Source organism: Dipodomys spectabilis, unplaced genomic scaffold (assembly GCF_019054845.1).
Source record: "Dipodomys spectabilis isolate Male_0828 unplaced genomic scaffold, ASM1905484v1 ptg000154l, whole genome shotgun sequence".
NCBI lineage: Eukaryota > Metazoa > Chordata > Mammalia > Rodentia > Heteromyidae > Dipodomys > Dipodomys spectabilis.
The window spans coordinates 149558-156561 of NW_024870831.1; the positions used below are offsets into that span (position 1 = coordinate 149558).

Sequence of the window (7004 nt, forward strand, 5' to 3'; positions counted from 1 at the left end):
GAAACAGCCCAGACACACTTTAGCAGAGGGATGGTTGGAGAAAGTGTTGCACATATACACAATTGGATTGCACCCATCCATTGTAAAGACTGTTACAACATTTGCAAAGAAATGGATAGATCTAAAATTATGTTAAGTAAACGACGTCACAGCCAGACACAAAAAGGTCGCATATTTAGAAGTCAGAATTTTATGCAAGTTAAACAACAGTATTAATCAAAGCATGCTATTTGTAGAGGAGTATTTAACAGGTGTAATTTCTTATAAAATTGAACTGTTAATCCAACAAAATGAATACCAGGAGACTACCACTTGGAAAATGTGAGGGGAAGTCAAAGGGAAGAAATAAAGAGACTTATGGAAGTAGAGAGTGAAGACATAATATTCAATGCAGATAATATGAAACTAGTAAAAACGAAAGTGGGTTGAGGTTTGGAAGGATGTGAGAAAGTTGTGTAAAGATCCATTATACTTATAAACTGATTCGTTGAATGGAAATCCCTTTGTACAACTATTTAATAAAAATATAATTAAAAACAATGGAGACATCTGATCATAAACCATGAGTCAATATGATAATTTTCTTCTCAGAAATTTTCTTTGCAGGTATTTTCCTCATAATGTCAGAAAATTGAACAACACAATGTATATCAATACATCACTATGCATATCCTAAATAGACAATATAAAAATCACAGTAAAAATATTAGAATATATCACATGATAAAATAACAGGTAGAAAGTATCAAACTCTGATTATTTTTCCAAGTACTTTACCTTTGGTACCTAATTTAATCCTCACAATAATCCCATAAAATGGAACTACTTCTATTTTTAATTCTAAGATGATGATATTTAAGTCTTCAGAGTTGGAATTACTAGTACAACATTGTACACATGGTAAGTGTTAGCCTGCGTTCCATTCCCACCATATGAACTAACCTCATTCTATTTTATAACTAAATACCAGCACTCAGTCTACTAATTCTAGGAAAATTCCCAAAATTATTGTGCACACTGTAATAATATTTCATTTTATCTTTGTTAGAAAATAGGTAACTAAGTTGTACACCGGTGGCTCACACCTATAATGCTAGCTACTCAGGAGGCTGAGATCTGAGGATTGTGGTTCAAAGCCAGCTCGGGCAGGACAGACTGTGAGTCTCTTATCTCTAATAAACTACTAATAAACTGGAAGTGGCACTGTGGTCCAAGTGGTAGAGCGCTCGCCTTGAGTGGAAGAGCACAGGGACAGCACCCAAGCCCAGAGTTCAAGCCTCATGACCAACAACAACAAAAAAAGAAAATAAGAAGTAACTGTAATATGAAAACTCCAAGTTCATAATCAATTTATACCTCCCTGGTGAAAGGAACTGCTAAACTATAACATTCTTGATTTCTAGCTCAAAATAGTAGAAATCATATTTTATCCCTTCACTCAACACTGCACTGCCTGGGGACCCCATCTCTGGTTAACACAGTCTTACTGAAAGAATGACCTGCCCAATTTCTGATGGAAATAGATTGCAGGTCTTTTGGAGCAATTGTTTCCACATTGTAGCTCACCTAAATTGTTTACCATTAGAAGTATTTTGATTGCTTTTTATACCCAACATTATGAGAGAAATGTACTACTTTAAAATGTTATTAAAGAAAGACTGATATAAAAATCACATTTGACCTCAGATACATATTTTACCTTTCATATACCCAAAAATGCAGTCTTACATATCATTAATGTTAGGAACGAGAGGTTAAAAATCATAGACACCAAGACCTAATTTTGAATCATAGACTCTCCAACTTGTGAATAAATTGGTTTAAAAAGAAATCAATACTACTGCATTTTTAAGTCCCTATGAAAAGGATAATGATTCCCTATGATAATGATAATGATAAACTATTAACACTTAAAAATAACTCATTTTCTTGGAAGTAGGACAAAAAACACACGGTTAACCCTAATCATTTTAAAAGACCTTTATTTATACTAAAAGTTCTCTTGTAACTATAAAGATTCTAAAACTAACTGAAGTAGAGAAGAAATAATTTAACTGCATCATCTACATTCAATGGACTATTAATTCAAAACAAAATTATACTAATAATTAGCTTACCCAATTCACTTACATTCTTTTATTCTATTCCATTTACTTTCATAAAAACTGGGTTTCCATAAAATGAAGCATAAAAATGCACATGAACCCACTTACATTTTCAGATCTTAACAATATTTATTTCAGAAATTTTAGCTCTACAGTCAATGACATGAAAAAATACTAAAATATTCAAAGGATTTTCAGAAATTGCAAGACTTGCTCTGGGATGTTATGTATATTGGAACAGATATTCAAAAAGCCTTATTTGTTAAAGTTGCCATAATTACTCCCACAAAAGAGCCATTAGTAAAGATACCTGTGCATGTACAAAACACCTTCAAATGCATCCACAATCTGGACATGACACTTGCTTTTTGTTTGTTCGTTTTTGAAAGGAATACCTAACAAGCATATCCACAATACTTATTTTCAATGAATAAGATGGGATAGTCAAACATAATATGGGTTGGATTATCTCTTAGTGAGAATAAATATAATCTTGCAAAGAAAGTGATATTCAACAGAAATCTGGAAAGAGTTTATCCAACTTGTGTTTCACAGGAATCAAAAGAGAATAATACCTGTTTGGTCAAGTCGGTCCAAATCACTCCATGAGTGTATCTTAAAAGTATAACCAATTTAAGAGGTCAAATACGTGTTTTGTACTGACAATCATCTTATAGCAATAACTTACTAACTAATTATGTCTGTATCTTCTTATCTAACATACAATAAAAGCTGAAAGCGGTCTCTTTTTCTAACTTAATATTGTAAATGCTTTGATTATGATGTTATTATTAGACAAATAATATGTACAAAGGGTGGTTCCACTGAAATGACATGACAGAACACTGATAAATAAAAACATTGCAACACACTTAGCTTTTTTCAGCCTCACCCTGTCCACATTGGCAAGCAACATTGCAACAGCACATGCACACATATACACATACATACATGTTCGCACATGTACACACACATATACATGCATGCTAAATTCAGGGTTTTTTGTACAAAAAAGTCCAAATAAAATATTAGTGATTAGCACAAATGATAATATGCCTTATTACAAAGTAATACATAAACCATTACCACGCATGTTACATTTTACCTGCCTCTCCACATGTGACCACTTAATTTATTTTTAATTAATTAATTACCTTATTAATTAATTTATTTGTTTGGTGCTAATACTAGGGCTTGAACTCAGGGCCTGGCTTTGTCCCAGAATTTATTTTTTTGTTTCAGTTTTCACAAGGCTAGCATTTTACTGCTTGTACAACAGCTCCATTTCTAGCTTTTGCTGGTTACTTTCAAATCAGAATCTAATGGACTTTTTTTTCTTGGTCTGCTTTCAAACCACAATGCTCAGATTTCATCTTTCTGATTAACTACTACTAAAGACCTAAGCCATCAGTGTGGCTTCTACTTTTTCCTCTATAGTTATCTAATGTACATACTTAGATGGTAATTTTAAAATGAGAGTATAGAAGCAAGATGTACAGTGATGATACTGTCTTGTCAGAAATTCAAGTTAGTAATGTAAATTTATTCTTAAAACCATACACAAAAAATACCATGATATAGTGTAAGACAACTCACTATTGAACATTTGAGTCTTAAGAGCTTTCTAATAGATCCATTATTTATTGGTACCCAACATTAGAAAAATGTATGAGGCATTGGTAAAATAGAAGTGTTTTGCATGACTACATACATTCTTTCTTTTTATAAGACACTTGCTTTCATCTAAAAAGTAGGCCTGTCTATTGCCTTCATGTGATTTTGATGATTGAAAGTGCTTAGTGAGAAGGTCAAAATGTATTAGTAGTCCTTCACTATCAATTCTTATTTTCTTCTTGGAGAATATAATAATCAAATCAATAGTTCAGAATCAGCAAGCAATACTTCAGAATCATGCTTCCAGTGCAAGTGGATCACCAGTAAGAAATCCTCAATACCAATTTCCACAAAGTTTTGTCACAGATACAATCTCCCTGCCTTCTCTAGCTGCTTTATTTTCTTATTCCTTCATTGTACAAGAAAAGTATGATTCAACTGATTTCAGTCAGATCTTTTACTAGAATTATCCATGATTTATTTTATTGTCTGTAATTTGGTAAAGTTATGTCTCTTTACATAGGCTACTAAAAATGTATTTACTAATTTCAAGTAAATACATAAATTCTATTTCCATCTCTTTTAAAAATAAAATTTTGTCTGCTCTACAAATTGATCAGAGGCATGGATTTTGTGGCTAGCTAGGTCATTACACATCTGACTTTTCTTTCTCTCTACCTTTCATGGTTCTCATAATATGACTGCTCCATAATTATCCTCATTTATTTTGCTTTTATATTTTTGGTTGCATCATTTCACTTTTTGCTCTGCCATTTCCCAAATCATTTATATAGAAGGCATTATTTCCTATTTTCTCATTCCTAGAATAAGTTGCACATGAAGACATCACTGGTCCTCATTTTCAGTGTGTATGTTTGAATACGGAGGAACATCTTTCCTCTGCTCTCCATCAATTCCCTACTCTCCATTTAGAATAATTTCGAATAGTAAAATTGGAAAAAGAGAAAATAAATCATTTGAATAAACAGTTGCAGAAAATTCACCAGATATTTCTGACCAGTTCAACCAATGTGAACTAGTAGGGAAATACGTGGACACCTCATTCCCACTGGCACTCAAAGTCTCTGGTTAGGCAATTCTTAGGAATATGGGGAACAAGATGAAAAAGCAAGGAATGGTATCAATTGCAGGAAAAAAAAATTGGAGAAGGATCCAAGCAATTTTCTTCATTGGGCTGCCGAAAATATTCAGCTTATTACAGTGCGGAGACTTCTTTCCCAAAAGGCCACTCATGTGAATAGTAGGGATGATGATGAGTATATCCCTCTTCGAGAAGCCTACAGTGGACACTTAGACATTGTCAGTGAGTTTGTGTCTCAAGCGGCACATGCAATAACTGTAGATGACTGCACACCCCTGCACAGTGCATATACGTGGAATAATACCAGAGTGGCTTCTTTCTTACTTCATCATAATACAGATACCAATGCCCAAACTAATGGACTCTTTTTTTAAAAATTTTTTTTGGTCTGGTCGTTGGTCCTGAACCCTGGGCCTGGACGCTGTCCCTCAGCATTTCAGCTCAAGGCTAGCGCTCTACCACTTGAGCCACAGCATCACTTCTGGCTTTTTTTCTGCTTATGCGGTGCTGAGGAATCGAACCTAGGTTCTCATGCATGCAAGGCAAGCGCTCTACCACTGAGCCACCTTCCCAGCCCAAATATTTTTGTTTGTTTGATTTTTGTTGTGGTGGTGTTTTTTTTTTTTTGGTCGTACATGGGGCTTGAGCTTTGGGCTTGGGTGCTGTTTCTGCGCTCTTCAGCTCAAGGGGAGCACTCTACCACTTGAGCCACAGTTCCACTTCCCCAAACTAAAGGACTTTTGACAGCCTTACATCTTGCTTTCGAGAATTGAGATAGTAAAGATATGCTGGATAGCCTTCTGTTGAACCATTATATGAAACCAGGCCTGAAGAACAATATAGAAGAAACTGTATTTGATATTGCCAAAAGGATAAGTACGTATCACTACCTCTATGAAGTTGTGAAAGGCTGTACAAATTGTTCACCGAAGTCCTAATGGTCGGGTTAAGGTTCTTAAATTTCAAAAATGCAAGTCCATCTTTTGTGTCCCTACAAAACATTTTCACAATCCAAATAAGAGCAATATCTTTTTTTTTGGTCAATCATGGGGCTTGAGCTCTGGGCCTGGGAGCTATCCCTGTGCTCTTCAGCTCAAGGTGAGCGCTGTACCACTCGAGACACAGCTCCACTTCCAGTTTTCTAGTTGTTTATTTGAGATAAGAGTACCACAGACTTTCCTTCCCAGGCTGGTTTTGAACCATGATCCTCAGATCTCAGCCACCTGTGTAGCTAGGATTATAGGCATGAGCCACCAGTGCCCGGCAGCACCAATATTTTACTGTAAAAATTCATGGATTCCGTGGAATTCTTCCAAGTGAATTTCCTGCCTTGGATGTAAAAATGTATTCAATAGTTTTTGTATACTTGTATAATAATTTCTTCAGAGTTTGTGATTTTTTAATCAGAAATAATTTTAATTTACCTGTTGAAATGAGTAGTACAGAAACTAAAATATTTCTGATGCTTGTCTCAAAAAGTATATTTTAAAATATTCTATATTCTATGTTTGCATAATGTTCATAATTTATTTTCTCCTAGATATACTTTGAATTCTACATTACTTTATAATATATAGGTTCATTAATGTGTCCTTTCCGATTGCATTCCATATAGAACAGTTTGATTCCTTTTTTTCTAGGTCTTAATATTATTTTTCTTTGGGATAAAATGTCAGTGTTGTTTAATTTGAAAAGTTTTGTAAAGTTTATGCTATGTAAGCGCCTTTCTGAGATGAAGATTTAATACACTGATGTCAAACTACATTTAATAATATGAAATACGTGTATTGTTACACTTGTAATTTTGTAATCAACTTTTTAATAACTGTTTTTCATTTCTTGCATCTGAAGAATGAAAAATATGGAATACTTCTCAAATTTTCATATTATCCTTGTGCAAGTGCCATGTTAATCTCTGTATTGTAATTTGAGTATACGTGCTGCTGAAGCACGTATTATCCTCTAAATTTAAGCAGTTAATGATGCAATCTTTATACAGGCTTATATCTATGGGTGCCTACTTGTAAGAAGGAAACCATATTGTTCCTAACAATGCTATCGATCTTATTTCCCTTAAATTCTGTGAATAGTGGAAAAAAATTATATTGATCAGTCGATTGCTCACATTTGCAAAATTTTTTTGTCAATGACTATATTAAGTCTTTTTATTTGGTATTTGATCG

The 7004-nt window shown here is 33.9% G+C and overlaps 1 pseudogene; it reads right to left on the bottom strand.

Annotated features, from left to right (window-relative positions):
- Positions 1–6676: 6676 nt before the first annotated feature.
- Positions 6677–6773, bottom strand: LOC122118514 (annotated as a pseudogene).
- Positions 6774–7004: the final 231 nt, after the last annotated feature.